The 17283-nt window shown below is 45.8% G+C and overlaps 1 long non-coding RNA gene across 1 annotated transcript in view; it reads right to left on the bottom strand.

Annotated features, from left to right (window-relative positions):
- Positions 1-12210, bottom strand: part of LOC127210056 (uncharacterized) — a 412763-nt gene extending 400553 nt beyond the window's left edge. Inside the window, exon 1 of the long non-coding RNA XR_007833257.1 lies at positions 11995-12210. This is a non-coding gene — a long non-coding RNA (uncharacterized LOC127210056). The remainder of the gene's footprint in view (positions 1-11994) is intronic.
- Positions 12211-17283: the final 5073 nt, after the last annotated feature.

Genomic DNA, 17283 nt, shown 5'->3' with positions numbered 1-17283 from the left:
GTCTCCATGAGTATGCTCATCAAGGACTTCTGGGTGAAAGGTCAATCCTGTGTTACTACAAAGGCCCTAAGTACACTAGAAGTATCCCATGGCTCAGAGATTTAGAGAGACCCAAGAGGAAAGCATGCACGAATACAGAGACTTAAGAGACTAGATTTCTGTGGCCATAAACCACAGAATGCCTGAAGCCACTAGAAGCTGAAAGAGACTGAAAAGATCATAGCCTGCATTTTATACTCTTAGTAGGCAGAGCTGCAAGACAGCATGCTATGTCATTGCATGCCACCGACTTAATGGCAATTTATTATAGCAACCTCAATAAACTAAATACAGCCTTAGCCAATTTACCAGAGGAAAATTATCTGGAGTTTCAGAAAATAGACAAAAGGATCATAAAGTAAAAGCCAATTGGAGTAAAGTAACTTAAATTTGAACAACAACAACAACAACAACAAAAAAGAAACGAATAGGCTATATTATATACTAGAATATTAAACATAGGCAAAAATCAAACTGTTCTTAGCAAAAAATTAAAAAGGATACTTGTCAACTTTTATTTAAAAATCAAGGAGATAAATAATTGTAAAGAAGTACACTAAGAAGCAGATTATATTTATTTCAAGGCCACAGAATTAATGGTGACTGTTAACACATCAATTTATTCCTTTATATGATTTCTAAATATTTAATGCATATTGAAGAACCAGGGGGAGAGACGATGCATGGGCATAGCCCAAATGGTCTCCTATCCTGTCACCACATAAAGACAAGAACAAAACACTTCTGAGGAGAGAGGACACTGAAAAGATAGACAGTATGACAAAAGCTAACAGGGGAAACAAAACAAAACAAAAAAAAAGGTCTGGTAGCTAAGGAAATACATCACCAAGCTTTACAATAAAATATTGACCTCTGGGTTTCCCCTATTCTTGTCCCCTTGAAACATACAAATGCATTTCAAAGAGGAGCCTAAATGTATTACAGAAGAGAGATTTAAAGAAATGGAGCACTCGCAGGCAGAACTGGGAGAGCTGAACACAGCAGGTGATAAATACCTTGGATGGCTGCTGCTATTAAGAAATCTGCATCACTGGGCATCTGTACTTCCCCCCAGTGCACACACAAGAATTTTCTTTTTAAACTACCGTGTTTTAACATGATACAAGACAAGGATGTTGGGGCTAATGAGATGGCTCAGTCGGTAAAATGCTTGGCATGCACAGAAGACAACCTGAGTCTGAATCCCTAGCACACGTAAAAGGTTGAGAACTGTATCACACCTATAACCACGGCACCTGGAGGGCAGAGAAAGGTGAATCCCTAAAGTAGGCTGGCCTAGTCTAAACAGTGAGTGACGTTTAGGCTCTGTTCTTTCTCCACAGAACAGATGGAGAAAGACTGAGAAAGACACCTGACACTAACCTCTGGCCTCCACACACGTATAAGCACATGAATCTGCATGCACACACAAGCATGTACACACACACACACACACACACACACACACACACAGCACAGTTATTTCTTGCTTTTTGTTTGTTTGTTTAGACACCAGTGTTCTGCAAAGGAGGAGAAGTAATGAGTCTCTCTTCACAGTGTGCTTACTTCTAGCAACCCAGGATCCCGACACTCAGGCACAATTTAAAAGCAGCATGTGATATGCGACTGTAGTTTTAACAGTTTCCTCTGGAATTGAAACATTCCATCTAACAGGGAAACTACCTAGCCAAAAGGTAAACAACTCAAAATAGTTTCAGGAAGTCCCTGAAACTGATCAGATTCACAATGCCCTGCCCTGTCAGACTAAGCATGAATGCTGCAAAGAAGACTGAGACCAGACCAGCTGTCTAGAAGGAGCAGAAACCAGCTGAGCTTCCTGGCAGAGGTTTACAACAACTGAGTCACTTAGAAAGGACATTCTCCAGCCTACAGGTGGTGCAGTGAGCTCCAGGTTCCCAGTTTGGTGAGCTGTCATCAATGCTGGAGTGGGCCTTGGTAATGCAGCTGTCTTTGAGTCATTTCTGCTCTTGTGAGTGATCTCTCACTTATATCCCTGGAAATAACCCCAGCACGATTCACGGTTCATCAAGTTGGATTTGGGTGGTACCTGCATTTTGGTCTATATCTCTATTTGGGACAAGTAGACATGTGCATTGTATCTTCCCAGGGAAATTTTGTCACACAACAGGGACACAATGAGCCAGCTTTAGGGCGTTCTCAGACATGGACAATGGTGTTTGTTGGCTTACTCTATGGCTGAAATGTCAGGGACCTCCCCTACTTACACCTGCTTCAGTCTTTTCCTGGTCCCCAACATGAACCACATCCTTCTGATATCCCCTCAACCCTTTTAGTCATAGAACTACAGATCTTCTGCTGGCAAATCCAGTCCTGTGGATGGATAAATGAATGATAAAGCACGAGTTTACTACAGTGGTTTAATGAATTCTCAAAGGAGAGCTCTACTTCTCTACTTTATGATACTGAAAATATCTTTTTTATTTTTAATGCACATGCAGAATCCACGTGAGGCCTCTTTCAAGTACAAAGCCATCGCCTTCCACAGGTGGGATGTAGACTCAGAAGCACGTCACGGATGCCATTGTGAACAGGCCCTGGTCTCCCCAATGTTAAGAGAACCAGGCTTCCCCAGGCATCTGTCCTCTGCATGGGTGCAGAGGAATGAGGGGCGGCTTAACCTGGAAGCAGATTAAGATTTATTAATGCCTCAAACAGTGGCTCTTGCTCTCGGCAGTAACTGGTTACTGAGAAATGGGAAACAAAGACTTTCAGAGATCGCCAGCAAGGTTTCTCCCCTGCAAAGGTGAACAACAAGACTTCCCAGCGGCATGGCTAACCTCTCTGTTCTTCTCCTTCTGGGTCTGTTCAGGGCTACAACCCCACCACACCTGCTGGTTAGGTGTGACAAAGGCTGCGGCAGACAGAAACGAGTGGAAGGCTGGGCATCCAATCCTCCCATACCACCCTCCACACGCTCTGCTCCCCTGCTGAGGATATACTAGGTGGCCATAGAGACCTCTCTCCTTACCATGTCAGCGCCACCAGCTACAAATGCTGGAGTACAGAGTGTGCACCTTGCAGGGAGACACTCACAGGCCCAGGAAGCCCGCATGACACTTCAGTAATCCCAGAGGCCTGCTTGCATTGTGTTAGCATCAGCTCAAAGTGGCTACAGCACTTAGAAACCTGATTGCTCAAATGCTGATGGCTGTTGTCATGCTTTTCAGTAGGGATGACACCAAGGCAGTGGAAGACACCACAGTTAGAAGATCCATGGTGACACTTTGCAGCAACCCTACCAGGAACTAACAAATATTCCAGTTGTTTTAGCAAGATTTACTATACATGATGCCAAATGTATTTTGATACACTAATCACTATTAGTTCAGCATTTGTATATACATGGTAAATTTTCTATCTGACTCTATTCATTCATCAGTTCACTCATTCAGCAAATGTTGGATTGATGCCTCATGCCCAAGAATGTGTTAGGTGTTTGGGTTACAACAGTGATCAAGCTAGATGAAACCTCTGTCCTCTTAGGACATCTATTCCACCAAGGGGCTACAAATTTCAGCTGCAGAGTCAGCCCAACACACTATGGTATGCCAGATTATGTCAATGACGCCATAATGTAATAAAATCTCTTTTCCTCAGCTTCCTGTCCAGCAACAGGCAGGTGGCATCTCTGCTGACCTCCCAGTACTCCACAAGAATTAACCCTGGTGACACTGAATTAACATTTAGAATACCTGAAGAACAGTGAGCATTCAGTAAATGCTACTTTAGGCAAATGCTACTAATAAGTACGTTACTCAGCAAGTAACAAGGAAGAAAGGCTCAAAGTTCTGAGGCACAAGAATAGGAGGGAAGGAGGACAAAGAGGGGAGGAGCTCACCAACTGTGGGAGGAGCTCGCCGACTGTGGGAGGAGCTCACCAACGGTGGGAAGAGCTCGCCGACTGTGGGAGGAGCTCACTGACTGTGGGAGGAGCTCGCCGACTGTGGGAGGAGCTCACCGACTGTGGGAGGAGCTCGCCGACTGTGGGAGGAGCTCACCAACGGTGGGAGGAGCTCACCGACTGTGGGAGGAGCTCGCCAACTGTGGGAGGAGCTCACTGACTGTGGGAGGAGCTCACTGACTGTGGGAGGCATTGGTGGGAAGTCCTTGACTATTGGTGTAGCTATTGGTGCAGAAACCAGCCAAGAGGCTTTAGTGGCAGAGGGAAATGTTAAGGGTATGATGATGTAGCTGACAGGTCTGCAGACTACTCACTGTCAAGACATGGGACTCATGGAGTTGAATCCTTGCTTGGCTACCCAGGCACCCTCCAGTCTTCCTATCATGGCCAAGGACAGGGGCGTAAGGACATGGAGGTGTTGGATATGCTATTTGTAATCTGTTTCCTTTACTTCACAGTATAGGAAGATCATATTGTACCATTAAATATTTAAGTTCCATCTTTTTATGGCTGTGCATTTTTATATTGTGGCTATATTGTAACAAATTTACCCTGTCTCTTTTTTTTTCCTTCCATTCCAGTATTATTCCATGAAACAAAGCTCTAGTAGTGTCCAATTACTTACTCTTGCTAGTTTACAATTATTTCCTTAGGATAAGTTCCCAGAAGTGAATATCCCAGAACTAACTACGTGCAAAGAAAGTTTTCTTTTGATTGAGCATTGTGATGTTTAAGAAATACCATTATAGAAACAAGAAAAGGGATAAATTGAAGAAAAATATTAAATATTTCTACTGTTTGGTTTGTCTGGGGGGAAAGCTGTATATTCCATCTTTCACAACAAAAATAAAACTTTGAATCTAATTATAGTGACAAACCAGAACATTTTGTTTTAGATTCAGAAATGTTATACACTAAAATGGCCTCAATATAATCTTGAAACTAACTTTCAACCATTTATCTCTACATTGTCTATAATATAGATTTTACACTAAGCTTTTATTAGAAAATAGTTAAAATAGATTTGTTCAGCAGATATCAAAATGTTATGGTGCCATAAAATGTTATTTTAAAGAGCCAAAAGTTTCACATTAAAAGCAAATAAACAAGGTATATACAAGCCCATTGATGTGGCACTAAAGTTTCATACCTCACTTATATCCACACAACTCAGAGAAGCAATGGGTTATTATCTGACTGTGGGGGTCTGGAGAGATGGCTCAGAGGTTAAGAGCACTGTCTGTTCTTCCAAAGGTCCTGAGTTCAATTCCCAGCAACCACATGGTGGCTCATAACCATCTATAATGAGATCTGGTGCCCTCTTCTGGCCTCCAGGCATACATGCAGGCAAAATAGCGTAAGTGATAAATCTTTTCTTAAAAAATCTGACTGAGGACCCTCATGGTAGCTGTATAGTGGCTATGGAGCTACTTACCATCCCAGTGTTTATTGAGCAACAAGGTCCACACACACACTATGAAAGATATTGAGGATTGGTAGTTATGTCCCTTTCATAGCTATCTTTCCAGTACCAAGGACAGCAAATGGCCTTGGTGCCCTGGTGTGCTTTCCATGGTCTGTGCCCTCCTAGAGCACAAAGCAAGGACTAAGAGATGACTTCATCTGGCATCAGGCCTGGGAAATGTGCCATGGGGAAGCAGTGTTCTACTATGTCTGGAAAAGTAAGTACGAGAGAAAGATGGAAAATAAGCAGTATCAAGGGTTGGAGAGAGACTGCGCAGTGGTTATGAACATTTACTCTTCTTCCAAGGGACCCAAGCTCAGTTCCCAGAGCCCACATGGCTGCTCACAACTGTCTGCAACTCCAGTTGTTACCAAGAGTCTGACTCCCTCTTCTGGCTCCAAGGACACCAGAAGTGCACATGGCAACACACATACATGCAGGCAAAACACACATTAAAAATTTTTTTAAAGAAAACGTTAGTAAGTGTGGCAAAAGTGTGGTACCCTAGGCCAAATCAGGGACAAAGAGTAAAACAGAGTTACAAGATGAAGTGTTTGGGGGTGAAGGATTCCCACAAAAGATACTTTGGTGATAGAAGAACAAAAGAGAATTCCAAGTCAGAGCTGGGAAAATACTGGTGCCACATTGGGCAGAATGTAGCTCCTGAGGTCACTCACTGATGCAACAGCTCTTCCTGGGTCAGGAGCAGTGGGCAAATAAAACCAAAGACTCTTTCTCGCAAAGCCACATTCTTAGCAGATTTGGGGAAGATCACAGTGTGAGGCATGCCACAGGGGATGTGCTGGCCCAGAGGAGACTTTCTGAGGCTTTCTGAGACTTTCTGTAGGATAGGGCAGCAAGGAGAAGTGGCAATGAGTCAGAGATAACTCACATTAGCTGGCCTCTAATTGGTGATAACTGGGTTTACAACTTTTCAACCTCACGGTGATACAGAAGGGTACCCATGCAACCCTTCCATTTTTGGCTTCCAATACAGCTATTAGATAAGTTATAATACACTCAACTATAATATAGAAGTTTTGTTAGATAATTTTGCCCACAGACTATAGGCTGATACCAGTGTTTTGAGCACATTTAAGCCAGGTGAAGCTAACTGATAACATTTGGTATATGTATTAAATGCATATCTGGTTTTTTGGTACTTTCAATTAGTGAAGTGTTTTCCGGTGGTAGACTCATTTTAATTTTAAAAGCACTTGTTTAGTATAAGGACTCTCTCCACATGCTGTTACCGTCAGCGTGTTATGGTCACTTCCCTTACAATAAAACACCATGTACCATGGCTTTGGGAAATAGGTAGATACATAAAACCCAAAAGCTTGCATTGTCCACAGGATATACGCCATGGCTCACACTATCTTTACCATTAACTATAATATGGCTGTGAACAATGCAAAGACATGAAGACCGGCGGTCTCACCGTCACGGCACTGAGCTGGCATGTTACTAATGGAAAAGCACACATGGCCTCTTCTAGGTTGTAGTTAGGTTTTTTGGTTTTGGTTTCCATCTTAGCATATCCTAATACACAATCAAGAGAAATACTTTCACATTTATACAACAGCTACTTTATTACAGCCCCAACTCCTCTCTATATGATCTGCTTGGGAAAGCACCTACATGGTTTTTATGTATTTGTGATGTCCACCCAACAAGGGAACCAAGTAAAGATTTATGTATTTTGAGTTCTGTTGATACAATTCCTAGGGAGCTCATGGTCAATCGTAACATTCAAAATGTCCTTAACGCTGATGATTGCTACCTTGTTGGCACTTTCTATTTTATTAACATTTCCTCCATGCTTTTGTTGGTTAAGTCCTCTTAAATTTGTCTTTTGAAGTATTGACAAATAAATATATAAGTAAGTGAGAATACTACAATACTCTCAGAAGTCAGGGTAATGTGATAACTTATAGCACTGCTGGCTGAAACTGAGCTGAGACTGGCTTTGTTTCTTCATAATTGAAAAGAGTCAAGACTTACTGAACGTTCCAACCATTCTTCTCACAGTGCTGCCGCCATCAACTCATTTAATCCATGTTGTCATCCCACCAAGTTAATATTAGATTATGCCCCTTTTGGTAAAGGGTAATTAAAACACAGCAAGGCCAACCAATTGGTAAATGGCACTCAGTTGTGTACGCAGGTGACGGCAGAACTGAACTCAGTCTTACTTTATAAAACAAGATGAGATGCCACTTGTCACCTTGTGCAGAAACAGTAAGATGAATGTCGATTAAGCACACAAGTTTATGCTTCCATATTGCCTGGCTACTCTACTGGCTCTAGGGCATAAATACATTCTTTTACTTTCCAGCTGTATATCTGTGCCTGCTATTCGGCCTCCCTCTGCATGCACAGCATGGGGTATTATTTTTAAACCAATGGCTAACTAGATACACAAAGCTATTTTAAATTTTTTGCTATAATTTTATTGATGGGGGGGTATGTCCAAACATCTATTCCTTTTCAGAAATAATTAGTTCGAGTTTTTCGTTGTTGTTGTTCTTCTGGTAGGAACATGTAAGAATGTAATAATGAACCAATCTTGCTCCAAAATTAAAGTTTTTACTTGAAATTTCTGAATAAGCTAAAAAAAAAAAACCTACCTATGCCACTTGGCTGTCAGGAACAAAAGACCCAATTCAAAAGGAGAATTTCCACGTTTACGTATCTGAATGAGCAGCTAAAGCTGGTTCTCTCAAATAACCTGGACCCTCTTTCCTCCTCAGACAGGGGCTGAGGAAACATGCTTAGTTTTTAGAGAGGCTGTGATCTAGCTACAGTGGCTTCAGGTCTTCTCTCTTTACATCCGCATTTCCTAAAAGGTTCCTTTTCTCAGAAGTCACATAACCTGCGATGTGCCCAGCCATTCATCCATCCCACCACTGGAAGGAGGTGGCCCACCACAGCCACACCCTGAGAATGAGAGGCACCTCCAAAGCAGAGTAGACTCACACTGCATGACTGATGTCCTGGCAACCAATAAGGCCACTAGTTCTTGAAAGGTCAGGAGAGGAAGGCTGGATGTTAAAAGCGTTGGCTTTTTATTGCACCAGCAGGAAAAGCTCCCCAGCAACACCAGATGCAAAAGCTCTCACAGAATTCCACCCCTCCAGGGTCCCCAGAAAACCTAGAACAATAGTCTCCTGGGCACACAGAAAGGGACGCTGTAAAGAAGCCCTGGAGAGGCCTTCTCATTTTCAGGGAAAATGGCAGAGCAGCATCAAGGAAAATCAGCTGGTTAATTCCCATCACCTTTGCCAAAGAGATTAATTAAGAAGCAGATAAACTGTGTGCCACTGCTCTCAAGTGCAGCAAGGCAGGACCCACCAAGGGCAGCTGCAGGTTTCACTCCAGCCTGGAAACCTACAACCCTTCACCTTCTCAGAAGCAGACCCTGGACACGCAGCCTCCTAAAAACCCGGAATGTTTTTTATTATGAATACAAGTGAATTGCCACACTCAAGATCTCCACACACAAATACCAAGAAGCAACTGAGCACATTTCAGTAGCTGCTAGTCAAATGTGAGTGCTTAAAGGGTGAAAACCGAAGGCTAGTTAGAACTATGGTTGATTAAGAGCAAGTTTAACTGCATAGAATGTTTTGCCCACTAACTTCCTGTGTGGTAAAGCTCTAATTCTTTTATAGCCAACATACTGCAATGCTCTAAATATGACTTCCATCTGGCCAAAATGATGAATCACAGCTATTTTTATTGTAGCCAATGCATGATCATGGCATACCCATTCCAAGGGTCAATAAATAATATTTAATTAACTTCCTCATTAATTCTATAATCAAAGTGTATATCTTCACTCCTTGGGCAACTGAGATGAAGGAGTTTTTGCCTCAAATATAATTACAAAAGAATAATATAGCAGTAAAAATCCTGTAACACTTAATAAAATGCCACAATTGATCGCGTTCTTGGTACATGAATTAAATTCTAAGAAGCATATTTTTGCTTCTAATATTCGATTTGGAATTTCTATCACTGTCAAAAATGAAGTGGACAAAAATAGGAGAAGCAACAGATTGCCATAGAGGAACACGCTTACGTCACTCTGGAGAGATGACAACACTGCTATGGAGCTACCCTGATCAATGTGCCCTCAGGCACAGCATATCAGGGATCTGTAAAGGAGTCTCTTGCCTCTTCCGGAGCACTGCTTAGCCTAACTTCACTATGGCTGAGGAAGGTTGAGGGCAGCAAAGGGAACAATGCTAGGCGCTGCTCAGCCTGGAAGCTTTCTCTAGGGAAAACAAAAGTTCCACGGGGCGGGCAGGGGAGGGGGGTGTTCATTTTAATTACGTTGTTTGGCATAGCACTCGCTTACCGCTTACTGTTTGGTGTGTTACCCTTTGACCTACAGTACCAAGGTACAGGCCAGAGCAAGAGCTCGTGGCTCCACACCTACTGACTGAAAGAGGGGATCTCAGAGGGGAACAGCTAGCTAGCTCACAGTGCCTCCTCTCAGAGAAGAAACCTCACCTTTACTGCACCAGCCCTATGGAGCGGAGACTCCCCGTCTACTCCACATCGTCTGTCACTGGGTTTATGTTTCTCCAGACCCAGATGTGCTCAAGCAGAGGGCTCCCTGTGGCCTGCCAGCAGCGCGGCCAGATGTGGGGCATAAAATATTCTAATTTGTTCTCTTGTAAGTAATGAAAAAGTCACATAATCTAAAAGGAAGCGGTATGCACAGTTCACAATTACCGTGGAAACTAATCTGCGTGAGTCACCCAACTGCCTGCACAAGACAATTCGGCTACTGGAGAATCCTGATTAATAGCATTTTTAAAAACACCAGAGTAACAACCTGACCTGCCAAAAATTATTATTTTTTCATCATATCACCAATTTTTTTGCCCTTGGCTATGTAGTAACTTCCACAGAAAATATGAAGATTAAAAAAAATCATGTTATAATGTACTTTAAGTCTCTATATTGCCGGGGAGGTTGAATTAAGTAAGTCAGCTTCGGACTTGTACACTGCCCTGAAGCGGTCTTGGACTACTTTGGGCCATGTTGAGACTCCAGGTTGTTTTCTCATTACAAATGCAGTTAATTAGTTCACGGACTGTACAATCAGAGCCTTCTGTGAGACACAGGTGACTGACATCCAAGGTAACGGTCAGATCTCAAGGTTGTAGGCTGATGTACCCACCCTGGCCACTAACAGCAATCCCAAGGCTCAACGTCCAGATAGCTCCCTCCCGCCTCCAAGTATTAGACGCCAGGAAAAACTGCTGCGCTTTAATCCCCAGCCCTGAAACGCCCACATCCTGGGCTGGCAGAGTTCATCAACAGCGAAGGCGAATTCGCTGCCCGTTCGCTTTATAGTCTCATCAATACAACACAGCCTCTGCTGATAAGTCAATCACGCATTTGGATTCCGACCCGGGCCGGAATTGACATCTATTTGAAAGAAAGAAGCGACATGCGGGTTGCTGGCACAGCATTCCCAAAGTGTAGGAGCGCCACACAGGGTGTTGTGAGTTTCGGGTGAGAATCGCTAAACAGCCGCGGCGCTCCGGGGTCCCCTCCACCTGCGACACTCTGCGCCCGCCTGGGAGCCGCCTGCTGCCCTTTGCCCACCTCACCTAACTCGCTATAGAGCCCCAGCGCCTGCCTCGGGTCCCAGAGCAGCACCTCCCACCACCCAGCCGCTCCAGGAGGGTGGTAGAGCAATCTCCTGCCCTGCCCGGCCCCACCTGGCCGGCGCCAAGCAGAGGAGCCCGTGCGTGCCGCCCCCCACCCCTTTGCCGCGCAGGGCTGTAATAATTACATCCTCATTATTTCTTCTGCGATCGTTAGGGAAAGAGCCCGAGAACAGCAACAGCAGCTGCCGGGGGAGGCTTAGTTACAAAACCCTGAGCTGGGTAGCGCTTCGCTTAGCAACCACCCCTAAAAAAGCCCCCGTGCTCCCGGCTCGCACTTGGAGAGCTCAGCAGCGGCTACCTCCTCCCAACCCCCAGGCCCAGGCCCTGCGGGTCGCGACGGCTGCTGCAAAGGGCACAAGTGGCCCCTCCCCGCCTCCGCGACCCCAGTAGTGCCCGTTAACACCGGCTCCAAGCACCTTTCATTCATTCCCAGTCTGGGTCTGGGTGGCCACCCGGGCTTGGGGGAGGGGAAACAGGTCGCTCCCCCACTGCCCCACCAGAGCCCCTCGCAGGCTGGCGCCCCACGCTGCACCCCATTATCCGGCCTCGCGGAGCGGGGAATTTCACACCTCCGCCTCGCTCCTGCACCCAGGGAACCTGTGTGCCAGAAACCCTGCCACGGGGCGCTGCAGCCCGGAAGGACCCCAGTGGCGGACCCCGGAGCACCGGCCGCCCTTAGGAGTCTTCTCACACTCCCGGAGTGTTTTCCTAGTAGCCTCCTACCCGCAACGCAGCCGCCTAGGAAGGGCCCACGCCGGTCGGTATCGCAGCACCGCCCCCTCCCTGCCCCGACGGCACTCGCCACTTAGCGCCCAAGTCCCCTCATCCCAGTCCCCGCGGCCCCGCGCGTCTCGCACCTTCCTCAGAGCGGACATCCTTGGGCTTTCCTAGTTCAGTGGGTGCCGAGCGACATGGCAAGGTGGCCACCCCTCAGGCCAGGCGGCGCGCACAGCAATGCTGCCAGCTCCCAAGCTCCAGAATCTTTGGGTCTGTGCGTCGATCCTCGGTCTGTCTGTCCGCCGCTACCGCCGCCGCCACCGCCGCCGCTGCCACCGCCGCCGCGCGCTCCGACCCCGTTCGAGCCCGGCGCACGGTCGGTCCTCACAGCCGGCGCCTGCGCACTCAGCGCCCGGGGAGGCACCGGCGCACTGGGGGGCGGCCGGTGCGTGGCTCCGTCTGAGGAAGGGCCCAGCGGCGCGCGCCTAGGGGGAGCGCTCAGGCCGCCGTGCGTCTGCCAATGGCAAGCCTGGCCCGGAGGTCGCGTGGCGCGCAAGGCCGAGGAGCCCGCGCACAGCGGGTCCCAACTGTTGCGCGCAGAGTATTGGGTCACTCGAGGACAGAGACGGTACCGGGCCGGGGAGCAGGGAGGTCTCACACCGCAAGTGCTCGGTTTGTTGGTCAGCGTGGGAACCCACACGCAAGCCAATGCGCCTGGGAAGGAAGGTCCAGCTGAATGTGAACCAGGACGCATAGGTACACAGAACTCTGCCTGATGAAGTCCTAGTGGGCTCCCAGGTCACAGAGGGAGCGCTAGAAGACAGAAACAATGCTCCTCTGGGTGCTGTCAATACAATCTGTTTCCACCTGTTACCTCTTCACCAGTAAACTACTGGTCCTGGTGCTCACTGGAATCAGGGGTCCGCCCCCCCAATGAGGGACAATCTTTATTAGTAAGCCTGGTCCAGACACAGGGAAAAGCAGTATTGACATCATTTCAGCCCCTCGTTTGTTGCAGCAGCATATAGATGTATGGATGGAACAAAGGAAAAAAATATATTCTTTTTATCTCAGAGAAGTCCTGAAGACAAGCAGTAACAGTCTGGCAAATTCAGCCTAATTAGCCATGTTTTGATGAAGCCTAGTTAGATTCACGGGGATATCCTTCTTAGATCTGTCGACCACTCTAGAAAAGTTCCTGTGGCCTAGAGTAAAATGCGACGGCATCTAAAGACAGAGTTTGACACTGAGCTCTGGCGAGCTACCATTACACCTGCCTAACCTTGGGCACGTCACTAGGCTCCACGCACATGTGAGTGTAATAGGGGGCTTTTGTCTCTGGTGTTAGGAAGTTTAAATGTGACCAAAACTGAATCAGCAGGATGAATATTTACTGAAAGACAAATAGATGAGAATAGAAGAGAGACAGGGGAAGGACCCAAGACTTTACAAAATTCCAAGACCTTTACACAAAAACAACCTCCACAAGATGCAGTTCATATAACCAATCAATTCAATAAAGTGCAGTACACTTTAAAAGCAAACACAAAATTCCAAGATCTTCACATTAAAAACAATTTCCATAAGATGTTTCTCACATAATCAACTGCAGTGCACTTTAAAAGCGAAAGTGAGAGATACCTAAATGAATCAAAGAAGTCTGACATAACTATTTAGTGTTTTAGCACATTCAACTTTGTTTCCTCTCTCGAAAGAATGTGAAATAATGGCTTTCCCGAGCCTCAAACAAAAATCTAGATTGCACATGAAGTTGAAAATTCTATTATGCGTTTTTCTACTCCTGTCCACGTGTGCCCCTGCCTCTCATTCACTTCCGTGCTATCTCGTGCCGTGACACCGAGGAGAGAAACACAAGTGGTACTGTGGTACTTAGCGTGAGGACTTCTGTCTTGTGGACTTGTGAACAAGACAGAAAAAGAGATTGTCACTGAGCACACATCCAGACTTGAGATGTAACTAAACTTACAGCAGTGACATGTCACCATGAACTAAGTTTGTTTCTGTGAAGGAAATATACTGTGTTGCTAGAAGATGCAAGGGACAGCAAGTAGTCTAGATGTTAAGGCCGATACATTGTGTCCCTCCACGTTTGCCCCACAACAGGTCCCAAGACATAGATCTGAGTGTGGGTAATTTATTTGAAAGACTTACCTCTGGGAACTAAACAGGAATAAAAAGAGTGGGAAAGGGAAGGAAAGCTGATAAAGGATGTGTCATCCTTCATGGTCCCGTGATCAGGACAATCTTTCTTTTTGGCAACTGGAGCTCAACCCTATTGAAGATTCTGAGAGGAATAGTGGGAGGTACTTAACAATCGCCGCCTCCTTCCTCCCTCTCCTCTCTGCTTCCCCTCCTGAGCAACTCCAATAATGTCAAAGAAAGCCACCATCAGAGTTTGATGTCAATGAGGTGAATGAAGCCAGAGGTTGACTTCTGCCAAAGCTCCCCAGAAGAACAGGATTTAGGAGAGAAAAGAGTGAGGCAGGGGAAAGTTCTGATAGTAGGAAGAACAGGTCTGAAGACCCAGAGACAAGAAGAGACTAACCTTTTCTTCTAAATGACTAAATTAAGAACTGTGAGGCCATCGGGAATGTAGACTTACAGTGACTTGGGAGGTTTTAAAACACATTTGAAGGACTGGGAATAATGTCTAATACACAGCCTAGTTTTATGTGGATTTTTAACCAGGACATTAGGATTTTCTTCATGTCACTTGCAAACAAAGATGTTTTTATTTCTTCCATCCAAATATATAGTCTCGTTATTTCCTTTTCTTGTCTCATTGCATTAGCTAGGATTTCTAGTTTGATGTTTAAAATTAGTGGTTATAGGGAGTAATATCCTTGCCCTGTTCCTGATCTTTGTAGGAAAGCTTCTAAATGTTCTTTATCAAGTTGAATAAATCACCTTTTATTTATTGTTGACTGGGAGGGTTTTGTTGGGTTTTTTTCTAAATGATGAACAAATATTAGATTTTTGTCAAATGATTTCTCTGTTTCTCTTTTTGTTTTCTTTTCATCCTGGTCCTGTAATGGGCTACAGTACTGAGGTTTTTTTTTTTTTTTTTTTTTTTTTAATGTTTATTTTACTTTACGTATATGAGTATTTTGCCTGAATGTATGTGTGTGCACCAGTGTGCATGCTTGATGATGCTCTCGAAGGACAGAAGATATCAGATCTCCTAGAAATGCAGTTCTGGAGGGTTGTGAACCACCACATGAGTGTGAGGAATGAAACCCAGGTTCTGTGCAAGAACAGCAAGAGTTCTGACCCATCTCTCCTGCCCAACGTGATTGCTTTAGTTTGGGGGGGGGGGTGTTTTTTGTTTTTGTCTTTTGGTTGGTTGGTTGGTTTGGTTTGGTGTGAGGGGGTGGTTTTGTTTTTGTTTACCTCTTCTGTTCATGTTCTCTTCTGGTAGTGAAGAGCTGGAAAACAGCAGTAGGAGTGAGGAAGAGATGGACTTTAAAAGGAAACAAGTTAGATGTGATCTTTCTGTGTAAGTATGTGTGTAAGAGAGAAGGAAGCAACCTCTTTTCCCACGGCTAGCCTTGCAGCTGAGTGGATGGTGCTTGTGGTCGACTGAGACTGATGTTTGCTGGCGCTCCTGGGGACTACAGCAGGAAATGGCATAGCGACCTACATCTAAGTATCGCCTCTTTTCTTTAACCATCATGCTTTGTGTCTAGCATTCCAATGAAATTACTATAACCAGTCCCAAAGACCTGCCCTTAACAAATCCAACTGTGCATGGACACAGGTAACCTCTGCTCTGACTTGGCTGTAGGTGGTTGTCATTCACCGTCCTCTATAATCATTCCTTCCCTTGGGCCAGCACTGGGGCTTTCAATTTCCAAAGGTTAGAGGCCATTGTGGCTCAGTTTCCTTTCTTTCTTTCTCTTTCTTTTTTGTTCTTGTTTTCCTGAGACAGGGTTGCTTTGTGTAGCCCTGGCTGTCCCGGGACTCTCTTTGTAGACCAAGCTGGCCTCGAACTTAAGAGGGATCCGCCTGCCTCTGCCTCCACAGTGCTGGGATTAAAGGTGTGTACCACCATGCCAGTCACATGGCTCAGTTCCTCACCGCTCCTGTGGTCATCCTCATTGCCTCCATGAACTTCTGAGTTTATGTATCAAAGTGCACACAGCACTACTTAACAAAAGGCTTCCCAAAGGATCCCCATATCAACCTGAAACCCCAACTTTACAGTTTCTGAACCAAAACCCTGAACCCACGCTAGACATCCACTTTCCTGTCACAGACCAGTCTGCCGATGAGTCAGAAAATACCTTTCTCGGAGTACTTCTTGCCACAACTTAGATGCTAACTACCAACAGCGTCCTTATTGCAAGCGGCTGACAATAGTCTCTTGCTTCATCTCAATGCACTTTCCTCTCAATAGAGAGAACTAAAGCCACTAACTGATCAGTTTTCCACATCTCCGTGGACAGATCAAAGTTGCTTCTTCCATGCTCTTCACCAGCAAAGTGGAATAAAACAGCAAAGTCCAGTTATTAGGTACTGATCTGTTGATTTATTTTGTGATTTACTCAAACACCGCTTGTACTATTATTTCTTAAGCATGCCTTCACCTGCTACCTGGAACGTAATAACCTGGAGAAATAGTAGAAACACTGGGTCGTGTTGTCCTAAAAAGCCTGCTCGCTGTAACTTTCTCCTTGCTTGCCCACCCCACCTTGTGGTTTTACAGAAGAAAACGCAAATACAAACTGGATCCCAACCCAGGCCTTTCAGGAGCTACTATGTCTTCAGTCCGTCGGTGACATCTCTTCTCTTCTGCTGTCACAGATGTCCGAGTCCTTATTCCAAAAAACTCCCAGCAACACCAGCAGCCCGGCCTTTCTCCCTCCCCACCCCCACCCCGCCATCGAACGCGGATTAACTCCAGCTTGCAGGCCGTGTTTCTACAGAAGCGATTCAAGGACGAAGGGTCAAGAACGAAAAAGAATGGATCCAAGCGTTCCAGCGAGACAACACCGCTGGGCTAAAAGCAAAGTGGTTCAGATGGGAAGACGACACAAAGAGAGGGATCCGTAGACGTGAAGCTGAGGAGAGACGCTGTCGCTGGGCACCGCCGGCTTGTGGTGCAGCAATCCAACAGCAGATGTGATGTGGGGGCTTGCGGAATGGATGGCAGGTGTTCGACGGACTTCGTCTGGTCTTCCTTCTCTCTTTGGCAACCTTTCTCCAGCTTGCACCCCAAGTTCCGCAACTGTGCAGAGCTCGTACAGTCCCCAGCTGTGTCTTAGCCCAAGTCCATCAGAGGGGCAAACCCCAGGAGCTGTTACCTGACTGCCCGCCTTCTGCGCAGGCTCCAGAGCCTGGCTCCCAGAGGCAGAGCCTAAGCCACGCCCAGGCCTCATACGAACCAATCAACCACCGGTTTTGATGAT

This window comes from Acomys russatus, chromosome 27, assembly GCF_903995435.1.
Source record: "Acomys russatus chromosome 27, mAcoRus1.1, whole genome shotgun sequence".
NCBI lineage: Eukaryota > Metazoa > Chordata > Mammalia > Rodentia > Muridae > Acomys > Acomys russatus.
This window is presented reverse-complemented; position numbering and strand designations above follow the sequence as displayed.